This window comes from Daucus carota, chromosome 3, assembly GCF_001625215.2.
Source record: "Daucus carota subsp. sativus chromosome 3, DH1 v3.0, whole genome shotgun sequence".
NCBI lineage: Eukaryota > Viridiplantae > Streptophyta > Magnoliopsida > Apiales > Apiaceae > Daucus > Daucus carota.
In genome coordinates, this window is record NC_030383.2 from 23595643 (window position 1) to 23614648 (window position 19006).

At 35.7% G+C, this 19006-nt stretch overlaps 1 non-coding gene across 1 annotated transcript; it reads right to left on the reverse strand.

Moving 5' to 3' along the window:
- Positions 1–18211: 18211 nt before the first annotated feature.
- LOC135151889 (small nucleolar RNA R71) lies at positions 18212–18318 on the reverse strand. Its single transcript, XR_010290796.1, has one exon. It is a non-coding gene; the product is annotated as a small nucleolar RNA R71 (small nucleolar RNA).
- Positions 18319–19006: the final 688 nt, after the last annotated feature.

A 19006-nucleotide genomic window follows, 5' to 3' on the forward strand; every position in this document is an offset into this window, starting at 1 on the left:
GGTGTTTGAAATTGGAATCAACTTGTAGTTCATTCTCTGACTCGTTTGAGCGCGGAAAACAACTTGTAGCTTCATTATTGACTAGATTGAAGTTGTAAACAACTTGTAACTTCCTTATAGACTAGATTGAAGTTGGAAACAACTTGTAGCTTCATTAAGACAAGTTTTAATTTAAAACAACTTGTAGCTTCATTTTCGGTTGCTTGAAATTAGAATGAAATGTAGTTTCATTCTTGACTCGTTTGAGTCCGGAAACAACTTGTAGCCTCATTATTGACTAGATTGAAGTTGAAAACAACTTGTAGCTTCATTCCAGACTCGTTTGAATTTGAAACAACTTGTAGCTTCATTTCGGTTGTTTGAAATTGGAATCAACTTGTTTTCATTCTTGACTCGTTTGAGCCCGGAAACAACTTGTAGCTTCATTATTGACTAGATTGAAGTTGGAAACAACTTGTAGCTTCAATATTGACTAGATTGAAGTTGGAAACAACTTGTAGCTTCATTCCAGACTTGTTTGAATTTTAAAACAACTTGTTAGCTTCATTTTCGGTTGTTTGAAATTGGAATCAACTTGTAGTTTCATTCTTGACCGTGTTGAGCCCGGAAACAACTTTAGCTTCATTATGACTAGATTGAAGTTGGAAACAACTTGGAAGCTCATTCCCGACTTGTTTGAATTTTAAAACAACTTGTAGCTTCATTTTCGGTTGTTTGAAATTGGAATCAACTTGTAGTTTTCATTCTTGACTCGTTTGAGCCCGGAAACAACTTTTAGCTTCATTAGTGACTAGATTGAAGTTGGAAACAACTTGAGCTTCATTCAAGACTCGTTTGAAGTTGAAAACAAATTGTAGCTTCATTTTCGGTTGTTTGAAATATAGATCAATTTGTAGTTCATAATTGGCTCGTTTGAGCCCGGAAACAGCTTGTAGCTTCATTATTGACTAGATTGAAGTTGGAAACAACTTGTAGCTTCAATATTGACTAGATTGAAGTTGGAAACAACTTGTAGCTTCATTCCAGACTCGTTGAATTTTAAAACACTTGTAGCTTCATTTTTCGTTGTTTGAAATTGGAATCAAATTGTAGTTTCATTCTTGGCCTGTTTGAGCGTGAAAACAACTTGTAGCTTCTTATTACTAGATTGAAGTTGAAAAACTTGTAGCCTCATTCCAGAAATCATTTTAATTTTAAAACAACTTGTAGTTTCGTTTTTTGGCTCGTTTGAGCCCGGAAACAACTTGTAGCTTCATTATTGACTAGATTGAAGTTGGAAACAACTTGTAGCTTCATTCCAGACTCGTTTGAAGTTAAAAACACTTACAGCTTCATTTTCATTTGTTTGAAATTGGAATCAATTTTGTAGTTTCATTCTTGGCTCGTTTGAGCCCGGAAACAGCTTGTAGCTTCATTATTGACTAGATGAAGTTGAAAACAACTTTAGCTTCATTCTGGACACGTTTGAATTTTAAAACAACTTGTAACTTCATTTTCGGTTGTTTAAAATTGGAATCAACTCGTAGTTTCATTCTTGCTTGTTTGAGCCCGGAGACAACTTTAACCTCATCATTGGCTAGGTTGAAGTTTGAAACAACTTGTAGCTTCATTCCAGATCCGTTTGAAGTTGAAAACTCTTGTAGCTTCATTTTCAGTTGTTTGAAATTGGAATCAACTTGTAGTTTCATTTGACTCGTTTGAGCCCGGAAACAACTTGTAGCTTCATTATTAACTAGATTAAAGTTGGAAACAACTTGTAGCTTCATTATAGACTAGATTGAAGTTGGAAACAACTTGTAGCTTCATTCCATACTCGTTTTAATTTTAAAACAACTTGTATCTTCATTTTCGGGTGTTTGAAATTGGAATCAACTTGTAGTTTCATTTTTGGCTCGTTTGAGCCCGGAAACAAGTTGTAGCTTCATTATCGACTAGATTGAAGTTGGAAACAACTTGTAGCTTCATTCCAGACTCGTTTGAATTTTGAAACAACTTGTAGCTTCATTTTCGGTTGTTTGAGATTGGAATCAACTTGTACTTTCATTCTTGACTCGTTTGAGCCCGGAAACAACTTGTAGCTTCATTATTGACTAGATTGAAGTTGAAAACAACTTATAGCTTCATTCCAGACTCGTTTGAAGTTGAAAACAAATTGTAGCTTCATTTTCGGTTGTTTGAAATCGGAATCAATTTGTAGTTTCATTATTGGCTCGTTTGAGCCCGGAAACAACTTGTAGCTCCATTATTGACTAGATTGAAGTTGGAAACAACTTGTAGCTTCATTATTGACTAGATTGAAGTTGGAAACAACTTGTAGTTTCATTTTTGGCTTGTTTGAGCCCGGAAACAAGTTGTAGCTTCATTATCGACTAGATTGAAGTTGGAAACAACTTGTAGCTTCATTCCAGACTCGTTTGAATTTTGAAACAACTTGTAGCTTCATTTTCGGTTGTTTGAAATTGGAATCAACTTGTACTTTCATTCTTGACTCGTTTGAGCCCGGAAACAACTTGTAGCTTCATTATTGACTAGATTGAAGTTGGAAACAACTTGTAGCTTCATTCCAGACTCGTTTGAAGTTGAAAACAACTTGTAGCTTCATTTTCGATTTTTTGAAATTGGAATCAATTTGTACTTTCATTCTTGACTCGTTTGAGCCCGGAAGCAACTTGTAGCTTCATTATTAACTAGATTGAAGTTGCAACCAACTTGTAGCTTCATTCCAGACTCGTTTGAAGTTGAAAACAACTTGTAGGTTCATTTCGGTTGTTTGAAATTGGAATCAACTTGCAGTTTCATTCTTGACTCGTTTGAGCCCGGAAGCAACTTGTAGCTTCATTATTGACTAGATTCAAGTTGGAAAAAACTTGTAGCTTCATTATTGACTAGATTGAAGTTGGAAACAACTTGTAGCTTCATTCCAGACTCGTTTGAATTTTGAAACGACTTGTAGCTTTATTTTCGGTTGTTTGAAATTGGAATCAATTTGTAGTTTCATTCTTGACTCGTTTGAGCCCGGAAGCAACTTGTAGCTTCATTATTGACTAGATTGAAGTTGGAAACAACTTTTAGCTTCATTCCAGACACGTTTGAATTTTAAAACAACTTGTAACTTCATTTTCGGTTGTTTGAAATTGGAATCAACTTGCAGTTTCATTCTTGACTCGTTTGAGCCCGGAAGCAACTTGTAGCTTCATTATTGACTAGATTGAAGTTGGAAACAACTTTTAGCTTCATTCCAGACACGTTTGAATTTTAAAACAACTTGTAACTTCATTTTTGGTTGTTTGAAATTGGAATCAACTTGTAGTTTCATTCCTGACTCGTTTGAGCCCGAAAACAACTTGTAGCTTCATTATTGACTAGATTCAAGTTGGAAACAACTTGTAGCTTCATTATTGACTAGATTGAAGTTGGAAACAACTTGTAGCTTCATTCCAGACTCGTTTGAATTTTGAAACGACTTGTAGCTTTATTTTCGGTTGTTTGAAATTGGAATCAACTTGTAGTTTCATTCTTGACTCGTTTGAGCCCGGAAACAACTTTTAGCTTCATTATTGACTAGATTGAAGTTGGAAACAACTTGGAGCTTCATTCCAGACTCGTTTGAAGTTGAAAACAAATTGTAGCTTCATTTTCGGTTGTTTGAAATTGGAATCAATTTGTAGTTTCATTCTTGGCTTGTTTGAGCCCGGAAACAACTTGTAGCCTCATCATTGACTAGATTGAAGTTTGAAACAACTTGTAGCTTCATTATTGACTAGATTGAAGTTGTAAACAACTTGTAACTTCATTATAGACTAGATTGAAGTTGGAAACAACTTGTAGCTTCATTACAGACAAGTTTTAATTTTAAAACAACTTGTAGCTTCATTTTCGGTTGCTTGAAATTAGAATGAACTTGTAGTTTCATTCTTGACTCGTTTGAGTACGGAACCAACTTGTAGCATCATTATTGACTAGATTGAAGTTGAAAACAACTTGTAGCTTCATTCCAGAGTCGTTTGAATTTTGAAACAACTTGTAGCTTCATTTTCGGTTGTTTGAAATTGGAATCAACTTGTATTTCATTCTTGACTCGTTTGAGCCCGGAAACAACTTGTAGCTTCATTATTGACTAGATTGAAGTTGGAAACAACTTGTAGCTTCAATATTGACTAAATTGAAGTTGGAAACAACTTGTAGCTTCATCCCAGACTTGTTTGAATTTTAAAACAACTTGTAGCTTCATTTTCGGTTGTTTGAAATTGGAATCAACTTGTAGTTTCATTCTTGACTCGTTTGAGCCCGGAAACAACTTTTAGCTTCATTATTGACTAGATTGAAGTTGGAAACAACTTGGAGCTTCATTCCAGACTCGTTTGAAGTTGAAAACAAATTGTAGCTTCATTTTCGGTTGTTTGAAATTGGAATCAATTTGTAGTTTCATTCTTGGCTTGTTTGAGCCCGGAAACAACTTGTAGCCTCATCATTGACTAGATTGAAGTTTGAAACAACTTGTAGCTTCATTATTGACTAGATTGAAGTTGGAAACAACTTGTAGCTTCATTCCAGACTCGTTTGAATTTGAAAACAACTTGTAGCTTCATTTTCGGTTGTTTGAAACTGGAATCAATTTGTAGTTTCATTCTTGGCTCGTTTGAGCCCGGAAACAACTTGAAGCTTCATTATTGACTAGATTGAAGTTGGAAACAACTTGTAGCTTCATTATTGACTAGATTGAAGTTGGAAACAACTTGTAGCTTCATTCCAGACTCGTTTGAATTTTGAAACGACTTGTAGCTTTATTTTCGGTTGTTTGAAATTGGAATCAACTTGTAGTTTCATTCTTGGCTCGTTTGAGTTAGCTTCATTATTGACTAGATTGAAGTTGGAAACAACTTGGAGCTTCATTCCAGACTCGTTTGAAGTTGAAAACAAATTGTAGCTTCATTTTCGGTTGTTTGAAATTGGAATCAATTTATAGTTTCATTCTTAGCTTGTTTGAGCCCGGAAACAACTTGTAGCCTCATCATTGACTAGATTGAAGTTTGAAACAACTTGTAGCTTCATTATTGACTATATTGAAGTTGTAAACAACTTGTAACTTCATTATAGACTAGATTGAAGTTGGAAACAACTTGTAGCTTCATTACAGACAAGTTTTAATTTTAAAACAACTTATAGCTTCATTTTCGGTTGCTTGAAATTAGAATGAACTTGTAGTTTCATTCTTGACTCGTTTGAGTCCGGAAACAACTTGTAGCATCATTATTGACTAGATTGAAGTTGAAAACAACTTGTAGCTTCATTCCAGAGTCGTTTGAATTTTGAAACAACTTGTAGCTTCATTTTCGGTTGTTTGAAATTGGAATCAACTTGTATTTCATTCTTGACTCGTTTGAGCCCGGAAACAACTTGTAGCTTCATTATTGACTAGATTGAAGTTGGAAACAACTTGTAGCTTCAATATTGACTAAATTGAAGTTGGAAACAACTTGTAGCTTCATTCCAGACTTGTTTGAATTTTAAAACAACTTGTAGCTTCATTTTCGGTTGTTTGAAATTGGAATCAACTTGTAGCTTCATTCTTGACTCGTTTGAGCCCGGAAACAACTTTTAGCTTCATTATTGACTAGATTGAAGTTGGAAACAACTTGGAGCTTCATTCCAGACTCGTTTGAAGTTGAAAACAAATTGTAGCTTCATTTTCGGTTGTTTGAAATTGGAATCAATTTGTAGTTTCATTCTTGGCTTGTTTGAGCCCGGAAACAACTTGTAGCCTCATCATTGACTAGATTGAAGTTGGAAACAACTTGTAGCTTCATTCCAAACTCGTTTGAATTTTAAAACAACTTGTAGCTTCATTTTCGGTTGTTTGAAATTAGAATCAACTTGTAGTTTCATTCTTGACTCGTTTGAGCGCGGAAACAACTTGTAGCTTCATTATTGACTAGATTGAAGTTGTAAACAACTTGTAACTTCATTATAGACTAGATTGAAGTTGGAAGCAACTTGTAGCTTCATTACAGACAAGTTTTAATTTTAAAACAACTTGTAGCTTCATTTTCGGTTGCTTGAAATTAGAATGAAATGTAGTTTCATTCTTGACTCGTTTGAGTCCGGAAACAACTTGTAGCATCATTATTGACTAGATTGAAGTTGAAAACAACTTGTAGCTTCATTCCAGACTCGTTTGAATTTTGAAACAACTTGTAGCTTCATTTTCGGTTGTTTGAAATTGGAATCAACTTGTATTTCATTCTTGACTCGTTTGAGCCCGGAAACAACTTGTAGCTTCATTATTGACTAGATTGAAGTTGGAAACAACTTGTAGCTTCAATATTGACTAGATTAAAGTTGGAAACAACTTGTAGCTTCATTCCAGACTTGTTTGAATTTTAAAACAACTTGTAGCTTCATTTTCGGTTGTTTGAAATTGGAATCAACTTGTAGTTTCATTCTTGACTCGTTTGAGCCCGGAAACAACTTTTAGCTTCATTATTGACTAGATTGAAGTTGGAAACAACTTGGAGCTTCATTCCAGACTCGTTTGAAGTTGAAAACAAATTGTAGCTTCATTTTCGGTTGTTTGAAATTAGAATCAATTTGTAGTTTCATAATTGGCTCGTTTGAGCCCGGAAACAGCTTGTAGCTTCATTATTGACTAGATTGAAGTTGGAAACAACTTGTAGCTTCAATATTGACTAGATTGAAGTTGGAAACAACTTGTAGCTTCATTCCAGACTCCTTTGAATTTTAAAACAACTTGTAGCTTCATTTTTCGTTGTTTGAAATTGGAATCAACTTGTAGTTTCATTCTTGGCCTGTTTGAGCGTGAAAACAACTTGTAGCTTCTTTATTGACTAGATTGAAGTTGGAAAAACTTGTAGCCTCATTCCAGAATCATTTTAATTTTAAAACAACTTGTAGTTTCGTTTTTTGGCTCGTTTTAGCCCGGAAACAACTTGTAGCTTCATTATTGACTAGATTGAAGTTGGAAACAACTTGTAGCTTCATTCCAGACTCGTTTGAAGTTAAAAACAACTTATAGCTTCATTTTCAGTTGTTTGAAATTGGAATCAATTTGTAGTTTCATTCTTGGCTCGTTTGAGCCCGGAAACAGCTTGTAGCTTCATTATTGACTAGATTGAAGTTAGAAACAACTTTTAGCTTCATTCTGGACACGTTTGAATTTTAAAACAACTTGTAACTTCATTTTCGGTTGTTTAAAATTGGAATCAACTCGTAGTTTCATTCTTGGCTTGTTTGAGCCCGGAGACAACTTGTAACCTCATCATTGGCTAGGTTGAAGTTTGAAACAACTTGTAGCTTCATTCCAGATCCGTTTGAAGTTGAAAACTCTTGTAGCTTCATTTTCGGTTGTTTGAAATTGGAATCAACTTGTAGTTTCATTTGACTCGTTTGAGCCCGGAAACAACTTGTAGCTTCATTATTAACTAGATTAAAGTTGGAAACAACTTGTAGCTTCATTATAGACTAGATTGAAGTTGGAAACAACTTGTAGCTTCATTCCATACTCGTTTTAATTTTAAAACAACTTGTAGCTTCATTTTCGGGTGTTTGAAATTGGAATCAACTTGTAGTTTCATTTTTGGCTCGTTTGAGCCCGGAAACAAGTTGTAGCTTCATTATCGACTAGATTGAAGTTGGAAACAACTTGTAGCTTCATTCCAGACTCGTTTGAATTTTGAAACAACTTGTAGCTTCATTTTCGGTTGTTTGAAATTGGAATCAACTTGTACTTTCATTCTTGACTCGTTTGAGCCCGGAAACAACTTGTAGCTTCATTATTGACTAGATTGAAGTTGAAAACAACTTGTAGCTTCATTCCAGACTCGTTTGAAGTTGAAAACAAATTGTAGCTTCATTTTCGGTTGTTTGAAATCGGAATCAATTTGTAGTTTCATTATTGGCTCGTTTGAGCCCGGAAACAACTTGTAGCTCCATTATTGACTAGATTGAAGTTGGAAACAACTTGTAGCTTCATTATTGACTAGATTGAAGTTGGAAACAACTTGTAGTTTTATTTTTGGCTTGTTTGAGCCCGGAAACAAGTTGTAGCTTCATTATCGACTAGATTGAAGTTGGAAACAACTTGTAGCTTCATTCCAGACTCGTTTGAAGTTTGAAACAACTGGTAGCTTCATTTTCGGTTGTTTGAAATTGGAATGAACTTGTACTTTCATTCTTGACTCGTTTGAGCCTGGAAACAACTTGTAGCTTCATTATTGACTAGATTGAAGTTGGAAACAACTTGTAGCTTCATTCCAGACTCGTTTGAAGTTGAAAACAACTTGTAGCTTCATTTTCGGTTTTTTGAAATTGGAATCAATTTGTACTTTCATTCTTGACTCGTTTGAGCCCGGAAGCAACTTGTAGCTTCATTATTGACTAGATTGAAGTTGCAACCAACTTGTAGCTTCATTCCAGACTCGTTTGAAGTTGAAAACAACTTGTAGGTTCATTTCGGTTGTTTGAAATTGGAATCAACTTGTAGTTTCATTCTTGACTCGTTTGAGCCCGGAAGCAACTTGTAGCTTCATTATTGACTAGATTGAAGTTGGAAACAACTTTTAGCTTCATTCCAGACACGTTTGAATTTTAAAACAACTTGTAACTTCATTTTCGGTTGTTTGAAATTGGAATCAACTTGCAGTTTCATTCTTGACTCGTTTGAGCCCGGAAGCAACTTGTAGCTTCATTATTGACTAGATTGAAGTTGGAAACAACTTTTAGCTTCATTCCAGACACGTTTGAATTTTAAAACAACTTGTAACTTCATTTTCGGTTGTTTGAAATTGGAATCAACTTGTAGTTTCATTCCTGACTCGTTTGAGCCCGAAAACAACTTGTAGCTTCATTATTGACTAGATTTAAGTTGGAAACAACTTGTAGCTTCATTATTGACTAGATTGAAGTTGGAAACAACTTGTAGCTTCATTCCAGACTCGTTTGAATTTTGAAACGACTTGTAGCTTTATTTTCGGTTGTTTGAAATTGGAATCAATTTGTAGTTTCATTCTTGGCTCGTTTGAGCCCGGAAACAACTCGTAGCTTCATTATTGACTAGATTGAAGTTGGAAACAACTTTTAGCTTCATTCCAGACTCGTTTGAAGTTGAAAACAACTTGTAGCTTCATTTTCGGTTGTTTGAAATTGGAATCAATTTGTAGTTTCATTCTTGGCTTATTTGAGCCCGGAAACAACTTGTAGCTTCATTATTGACTAGATTGAAGTTGGAAACAACTTGTAGCTTCATTCCAGACCCGTTTGAAGTTGAAAACAACTTGTAGCTTCATTTTCAGTTGTTTGAAATTGGATTCAATTTGTAGTTTCATTCTTGGCTCGTTAGAGCCCGGAACCAACTTGTAGCTTCATTATTGACTAGATTAAAGTTGGAAACAACTTGTAGCTTCATTATATACTAGATTGAAGTTGGAAACAACTTGGAGCTTCATTCCACACTCGTTTTAATTTTAAAACAACTTGTAGCTTCATTTTCGGGTGTTTTAAATTAGAATCAACTTGTAGTTTCATTTTTGACTCGTTTGAGCCCGGAAACAACTTGCAGCTTCATTATTGACTAGATTGAAGTTGAAAACAACTTGTAGCTTCATTCGAGACACGTTTGAATTTTAAAACAACTTGTAACTTCATTTTCGGTTGTTTAAAATTGGAATCAACTCGTAGTTTTATTCTTGGCTTGTTTGAGCCCGGAAACAACTTGTAGCCTCATCATTGACTAGATTGAAGTTTGAAACAACTTGTAGCTTCATTCCAGATCCGTTTGAAGTTGAAAAAATCTTGTAGCTTCATTTTCGGTTGTTTGAAATTGATATCAACTTGTAGTTCCATTTGACTCGTTTGAGCCCGAAAACAACTTGTAGCTTCATTATTAACTAGATTAAAGTTGGAAACAACTTGTAGCTTCATTATAGACTAGATTGAAGTTGGAAACAACTTGTAGCTTCATTTCATACTCGTTTTAATTTAAAACAACTTGTAGCTTCATTTTCGGGTGTTTGAAATTGGAATCAACTTGTAGTTTCATTTTTGGCTCGTTTGAGCCCGGAAACAACTTGTAGCTTCGTTATCGACTAGATTGAAGTTGGAAACAACTTGTAGCTTCATTCCAGACTCGTTTGAATTTTGAAACAACTTGTAACTTCTTTTTCGGTTGTTTGAAATTGGAATCAACTTGTAGTTTCATTCCTGACTCGTTTGAGCCCGAAAACAACTTGTAGCTTCATTATTGACTAGATTCAAGTTGGAAACAACTTGTAGCTTCATTATTAACTAGATTGAAGTTGGAAACAACTTGTAGCTTCATTCCAGACTCGTTTGAGTTTTGAAACGACTTGTAGCTTTATTTTCGGTTGTTTGAAATTGGAATCAATTTGTAGTTTCATTCTTGACTCGTTTGAGCCCGGAAGCAACTTGTAGCTTCATTATTGACTAGATTGAAGTTGGAAACAACTTTTAGCTTCATTCCGGACACGTTTGAATTTTAAAACAACTTGTAACTTCATTTTCGGTTGTTTGAAATTGGAATCAACTTGCAGTTTCATTCTTGACTCGTTTGAGCCCGGAAGCAACTTGTAGCTTCATTATTGACTAGATTGAAGTTGGAAACAACTTTTAGCTTCATTCCAAACACGTTTGAATTTTAAAACAACTTGTAACTTCATTTTCGGTTGTTTGAAATTGGAATCAACTTGTAGTTTCATTCCTGACTCGTTTGAGCCCGAAAACAACTTGTAGCTTCATTATTGACTAGATTCAAGTTGGAAACAACTTGTAGCTTCATTATTGACTAGATTGAAGTTGGAAACAACTTGTAGCTTCATTCCAGACTCGTTTGAATTTTGAAACGACTTGTAGCTTTATTTTCGGTTGTTTGAAATTGGAATCAATTTGTAGTTTCATTCTTGGCTCGTTTGAGCCCGGAAACAACTCGTAGCTTCATTATTGACTAGATTGAAGTTGGAAACAACTTTTAGCTTCATTCCAGACTCGTTTGAAGTTGAAAACAACTTGTAGCTTCATTTTCGGTTGTTTGAAATTGGAATCAATTTGTAGTTTCATTCTTGGCTTATTTGAGCCCGGAAACAGCTTGTAGCTTCATTATTGACTAGATTGAAGTTGGAAACAACTTGTAGCTTCATTCCAGACCCGTTTGAAGTTGAAAACAACTTGTAGCTTCATTTTCAGTTGTTTGAAATTGGATTCAATTTGTAGTTTCATGCTTGGCTCGTTAGAGCCCGGAACCAACTTGTAGCTTCATTATTGACTAGATTAAAGTTGGAAACAACTTGTAGCTTCATTATATACTAGATTGAAGTTGGAAACAACTTGGAGCTTCATTCCACACTCGTTTTAATTTTAAAACAACTTGTAGCTTCATTTTCGGGTGTTTGAAATTAGAATCAACTTGTAGTTTCATTTTTGACTCGTTTGAGCCCGGAAACAACTTGCAGCTTCATTATTGACTAGATTGAAGTTGAAAACAACTTGTAGCTTCATTCGAGACACGTTTGAATTTTAAAACAACTTGTAACTTCATTTTCGGTTGTTTAAAATTGGAATCAACTCGTAGTTTTATTCTTGGCTTGTTTGAGCCCGGAAACAACTTGTAGCCTCATCATTGACTAGATTGAAGTTTGAAACAACTTGTAGCTTCATTCCAGATCCGTTTGAAGTTGAAAAAATCTTGTAGCTTCATTTTCGGTTGTTTGAAATTGGAATCAACTTGTAGTTTCATTTGACTCGTTTGAGCCCGAAAACAACTTGTAGCTTCATTATTAACTAGATTAAAGTTGGAAACAACTTGTAGCTTCATTATAGACTAGATTGAAGTTGGAAACAACTTGTAGCTTCATTTCATACTCGTTTTAATTTAAAACAACTTGTAGCTTCATTTTCGGGTGTTTGAAATTGGAATCAACTTGTAGTTTCATTTTTGGCTCGTTTGAGCCCGGAAACAACTTGTAGCTTCATTATCGACTAGATTGAAGTTGGAAACAACTTGTAGCTTCATTCCAGACTCGTTTGAATTTTGAAACAACTTGTAACTTCATTTTCGGTTGTTTGAAAATGGAATCAACTTGTAGTTTCATTCCTGACTCGTTTGAGCCCGAAAACAACTTGTAGCTTCATTATTGACTAGATTCAAGTTGGAAACAACTTGTAGCTTCATTATTAACTAGATTGAAGTTGGAAACAACTTGTAGCTTCATTCCCGACTCGTTTGAATTTTGAAACGACTTGTAGCTTTATTTTCGGTTGTTTGAAATTGGAATCAATTTGTAGTTTCATTCTTGACTCGTTTGAGCCCGGAAGCAACTTGTAGCTTCATTATTGACTAGATTGAAGTTGGAAACAACTTTTAGCTTCATTCCAGACACGTTTGAATTTTAAAACAACTTGTAACTTCATTTTCGGTTGTTTGAAATTGGAATCAACTTGCAGTTTCATTCTTGACTCGTTTGAGCCCGGAAGCAACTTGTAGCTTCATTATTGACTAGATTGAAGTTGGAAACAACTTTTAGCTTCATTCCAAACACGTTTGAATTTTAAAACAACTTGTAACTTCATTTTCGGTTGTTTGAAATTGGAAACAACTTGTAGTTTCATTCCTGACTCGTTTGAGCCCGAAAACAACTTGTAGCTTCATTATTGACTAGATTCAAGTTGGAAACAACTTGTAGCTTCATTATTGACTAGATTGAAGTTGGAAACAACTTGTAGCTTCATTCCAGACTCGTTTGAATTTTGAAACGACTTGTAGCTTTATTTTCGGTTGTTTGAAATTGGAATCAATTTGTAGTTTCATTCTTGGCTCGTTTGAGCCCGGAAACAACTCGTAGCTTCATTATTGACTAGATTGAAGTTGGAAACAACTTTTAGCTTCATTCCAGGCTCGTTTGAAGTTGAAAACAACTTGTAGCTTCATTTTCGGTTGTTTGAAATTGGAATCAATTTGTAGTTTCATTCTTGGCTTATTTGAGCCCGGAAACAACTTGTAGCTTCATTATTGACTAGATTGAAGTTGGAAACAACTTGTAGCTTCATTCCAGACCCGTTTGAAGTTGAAAACAACTTGTAGCTTCATTTTCAGTTGTTTGAAATTGGATTCAATTTGTAGTTTCATTCTTGGCTCGTTAGAGCCCAGAACCAACTTGTAGCTTCATTATTCACTAGATTAAAGTTGGAAACAACTTGTAGCTTCATTATATACTAGATTGAAGTTGGAAACAACTTGGAGCTTCATTCCACACTCGTTTTAATTTTAAAACAACTTGTAGCTTCATTTTCGGGTGTTTGAAATTAGAATCAACTTGTAGTTTCATTTTTGACTCGTTTGAGCCCGGAAACAACTTGCAGCTTCATTATTGACTAGATTTAAGTTGAAAACAACTTGTAGCTTCATTCGAGACACGTTTGAATTTTAAAACAACTTGTAACTTCATTTTCGGTTGTTTAAAATTGGAATCAACTCGTAGTTTTATTCTTGGCTTGTTTGAGCCCGGAAACAACTTGTAGCCTCATCATTGACTAGATTGAAGATTGAAACAACTTGTAGCTTCATTCCAGATCCATTTGAAGTTGAAAAAATCTTGTAGCTTCATTTTCGGTTGTTTGAAATTGGAATCAACTTGTAGTTTCATTTGACTCGTTTGAGCCCGAAAACAACTTGTAGCTTCATTATTAACTAGATTAAAGTTGGAAACAACTTGTAGCTTCATTATAGACTAGATTGAAGTTGGAAACAACTTGTAGCTTCATTTCATACTCGTTTTAATTTTAAAACAACTTGTAGCTTCATTTTCGGGTGTTTGAAATTGGAATCAACTTGTAGTTTCATTTTTGGCTCGTTTGAGCCCGGAAACAACTTGTAGCTTCATTATCGACTAGATTGAAGTTGGAAACAACTTGTAGCTTCATTCCAGACTCGTTTGAATTTTGAAACAACTTGTAACTTCATTTTCGGTTGTTTGAAATTGGAATCAACTTGTAGTTTCATTCCTGACTCGTTTGAGCCCGAAAACAACTTGTAGCTTCATTATTGACTAGATTCAAGTTGGAAACAACTTGTAGCTTCATTATTGACTAGATTGAAGTTGGAAACAACTTGTAGCTTCATTCCAGACTCGTTTGAATTTTGAAACAACTTGTAGCTTTATTTTCGGTTGTTTGAAATTGGAATCAATTTGTAGTTTCATTCTTGACTCGTTTGAGCCCGGAAGCAACTTGTAGCTTCATTATTGACTAGATTGAAGTTGGAAACAACTTTTAGCTTCATTCCAGACACGTTTGAATTTTAAAACAACTTGTAACTTCATTTTCGGTTGTTTGAAATTGGAATCAACTTGCAGTTTCATTCTTGACTCTTTTGAGCCCGGAAGCAACTTGTAGCTTCATTATTGACTAGATTGAAGTTGGAAACAACTTTTAGCTTCATTCCAGACACGTTTGAATTTTAAAACAACTTGTAACTTCATTTTCGGTTGTTTGAAATTGGAATCAACTTGTAGTTTCATTCCTGACTCGTTTGAGCCCGAAAACAACTTGTAGCTTCATTATTGACTAGATTCAAGTTGGAAACAACTTGTAGCTTCATTATTGACTAGATTGAAGTTGGAAACAACTTGTAGCTTCATTCCAGACTCGTTTGAATTTTGAAACGACTTGTAGCTTTATTTTCGGTTGTTTGAAATTGGAATCAATTTGTAGTTTCATTCTTGGCTCGTTTGAGCCCGGAAACAACTCGTAGCTTCATTATTGACTAGATTGAAGTTGGAAACAACTTTTAGCTTCATTCCAGACTCGTTTGAAGTTGAAAACAACTTGTAGCTTCATTTTCGGTTGTTTGAAATTGGAATCAATTTGTAGTTTCATTTTTGGCTTATTTGAGCCCGGAAACAACTTGTAGCTTCATTATTGACTAGATTGAAGTTGGAAACAACTTGTAGCTTCATTCCAGACCCGTTTGAAGTTGAAAACAACTTGTAGCTTCATTTTCAGTTGTTTGAAATTGGATTCAATTTGTAGTTTCATTCTTGGCTCGTTAGAGCCCGGAACCAACTTGTAGCTTCATTATTGACTAGATTAAAGTTGGAAACAACTTGTAGCTTCATTATATACTAGATTGAAGTTGGAAACAACTTGGAGCTTCATTCCACACTCGTTTTAATTTTAAAACAACTTGTAGCTTCATTTTCGGGTGTTTGAAATTGGAATCAACTTGTAGTTTCATTTTTGGCTCGTTTGAGCCCGGAAACAACTTGTAGCTTCATTATCGACTAGATTGAAGTTGGAAACAACTTGTAGCTTCATTCCAGACTCGTTTGAATTTTGAAACAACTTGTAACTTCATTTTCGGTTGTTTGAAATTGGAATCAACTTGTAGTTTCTTTCCTGACTCGTTTGAGCCCGAAAACAACTTGTAGCTTCATTATTGACTAGATTCAAGTTGGAAACAACTTGTAGCTTCATTATTGACTAGATTGAAGTTGGAAACAACTTGTAGCTTCATTCCAGACTTGTTTGAATTTTGAAACGACTTGTAGCTTTATTTTCGGTTGTTTGAAATTGGAATCAATTTGTAGTTTCATTCTTGGCTCGTTTGAGCCCGGAAACAACTCGTAGCTTCATTATTGACTAGATTAAAGTTGGAAACAACTTTTAGCTTCATTCCAGACTCGTTTGAAGTTGAAAACAACTTGTAGCTTCATTTTCGGTTGTTTGAAATTGGAATCAATTTGTAGTTTCATTCTTGGCTTATTTGAGCCCGGAAACAACTTGTAGCTTCATTATTGACTAGATTGAAGTTGGAAACAGCTTGTAGCTACATTCCAGACCCGTTTGAAGTTGAAAACAACTTGTAACTTCATTTTCAGTTGTTTGAAATTGGATTCAATTTGTAGTTTCATTCTTGGCTCGTTAGAGCCCGGAACCAACTTGTAGCTTCATTATTGACTAGATTAAAGTTGGAAACAACTTGTAGCTTCATTATATACTAGATTGAAGTTGGAAACAACTTGGAGCTTGATAAGTGGTATTTATACACACTTATAGGCCTTCATTTCCACTTAAATTGGTTGGTTGTACTTAAGTGTTTAGTGTCTTTTGATGTGTTTTTCTGTGCAGGTCACGAGTTGAGGTGATGAAGTGATTTTCTATCATTTTAGGTTGTTTTTGGTGCATTGTTTGCAAGAATAGAGAATTGTGGATTCATCACGACTTGGGATTTTGTGGGTACATCTTCTACAAACCCTCACGAGAACACACTCGTCCACTAGAGCTATCTAGGGGTTTAAAGGGCTTGTTGCATGTGCTAAATGCAACCGTGATCACCTACGGAAGTGGTACTAGAGCGAGGAAGGACATGCACGCGAGAACGAGCTGAAAAACGAAGAATAGGGCTGCCAGTGGCAGACAGTAGCGCGCCCGCGCTAACCTCTAGCGCGCCCGCGCTACCTACTGCTGCCACTAGCGCGCCTGCGCTAGTTTAGCGTGGCCGCGCCCTCCAGAAGTGCTCCGGGCCGATTTTTACAGCTTTTCTGATGGATTTTCGCAGCGGACGAGGCCCGGTTGACTTAGTCAAAGCATTTTAATTTCTCAAGTGTAAAAACCCTAGCCTCGAAGTAGTTTTAGATCGTAGAATATCGGATTATAGTTTTATCAGTTTTTCTCTTGTAATCAAGCACATTATCAGTTTTGTATTGGATCGTTCTTCGCGAGGAAGTGACAGTTTCGAGCGAGATCGTGAACATCAAATCTGTAACGTTGTGTCTTTATTATTAATTCAAGTACTTTTATTCCGTTTAATTCTCGTCTTTTATTTATCATGTTTTTGTTAGAACCCATGATGTCGATTAGTTCGATTATGAACTAACCGCCTTCATGGGATTCTAATGGACTTATCGATGTAGTCTAGCGAAGAATATTACTTGGTTGATTGTGTGACGTACGTTGATTTCTTTGCATGAGCCGTGCTTATTCTTCTTAGGAGCGTAGCTAACTTCTAAGTTGTTTGTTAATTCTTTCTGAAGCGAGAGTGGATGATTGAATTTAGAACTATGCCATGTAAACATAGGATTATGTGAATGAAACATAATTTGTGGTAGACTTGAACTAATTTTATCACCCTGTGTAATCACGATAGACGACTTGTTATTAAACCTCTCTGCTTACACTACCGCTATAGAGATATAGGGTCTGAGCTTTGTTGGTGTCCATGAGATTTCTGTCTTAATTGCGGATTTTGATTGGTATGATATGTGTGCAACGAGAGTTGGCATGTATTACTTTAGTGTTGTCTGATTAGGATCAACAGTCGCATGTTAATCAGTAATTTCAATTCTAGATGAATTCGATAATGAAGTTAGAATCCCATGTGTTTTCCTATTCTGAATTTGATTAGTAATTTTAGTTATTAGTATAAAAGAAACCATCTTTGTTAATTGTCTTGGCAGTGATAATTGATCATACATTGTTGCATAGGTGCGTATTCTTAATTCACCAGTCTCTGTGGGATCGAACTTAATATATTACTTGTGATCACGTGCGCTTGCGTGTAGATTTTTGCGAACAAGTTTTTGGCGCCGCTGCCGGGGACTCGGTGTTAATTAAGTAGTTTATGTACTTGTCATCAGTGTGCATTAAAATTCACTGACTAGGATTCTATTCTCTTCTCACTTTTCTTCTTTTCTTTATTTCAGGTACTTGGATCGCGTTTATGCTAACACGTTCTCAAGCTCGTAAAAAAGCAATTGATTCATCTTCATCTTCTTCTTCTGATTCTGAAAAAATGACAGAACCTGAAGCACAAACAGACAGTAAGGCATTGAAGGATTTCTCTATGCCAAAGATCGATGATATCCAGTCAAGCATTGTCAGGCCTGCAATCGCAGCCAAAGCCTTTGAAATCAAACCAGGAACTATTCAAATGGTCCAGAACTCGGTACAGTATGGGGGTTCTCCTACTGAAGACCCTAATATGCATATACGTAATTTTATAGAGATCTGTGACACTTTCAAATTTAATGACGTCTCTGATGATGCTGTGAAGCTAAGGCTTTTCCCATTTTCACTGAGAGATAAGGCGAAGGGATGGTTACATTCTTTACCTTCTGGTTCTATTACTACATGGGAAGATCTAGCTCAGAAATTTCTCACTAAATTCTTCCCCATGGCAAAGACTACTGCACTACGAAATGCTCTATCTCAATTCTCTCAACAATCAGGGGAAACATTCTGTGAAGCATGGGAGCGATATAAGGAGATGCTAAGAAAGTGTCCCCACCATGGCATGCCGGAGTTTCTATAATGGTCTTGGACCTCAATCCAGACCTATGCTTGATGCTGCTTCTGGCGGTGCACTATGGGCTAAAAGTTATGAAGAAGCTTATGATCTTATTGAAATGATGGCTGCTAATGAATATCAGAACCCTACTCAAAGACTTACTCAAGGGAAGGTAGCCGGAATTCTTGATCTGGACGCGTCTACAGCTATAGCAGCTCAACTTAAGGCTCTCACGATGAAAGTCGATTCTCTGGCTCACCATGGAATTCAACAACCAATCTCTATTTGCGAATTATGTGCTGGTACTCATGCTACTGATCAGTGTGCCATTTCTAGTGAATCAGCACAATTTGTGAGCAACTTCCAGAGAGGTCAACAGCCTGCTCCAGCTACTTACCATCCTAACAACCGAAATCATCTGAATTTCAGCTGGAGTAATAATCAGAGTTATAATCAGCCTCAACAAGGATTTCAACAGGGACCTAAACAGTATAGTCAGGCTGGGACTTCACAACAGTATGCACCTAAACAGCCATATCACCCTCCGGGATTTCAGAATCATGGGCAAACAACTAACGAAAGGTCTGACATGGAAGAGCTAAGACTCATGTACAAGAGTCAGGCAGTAACTTTAAAAGCCTTGGAGACACAAGTCGGTCAGTTGGCTAACGCTTTATTAAGCAGACCACAGGGGAA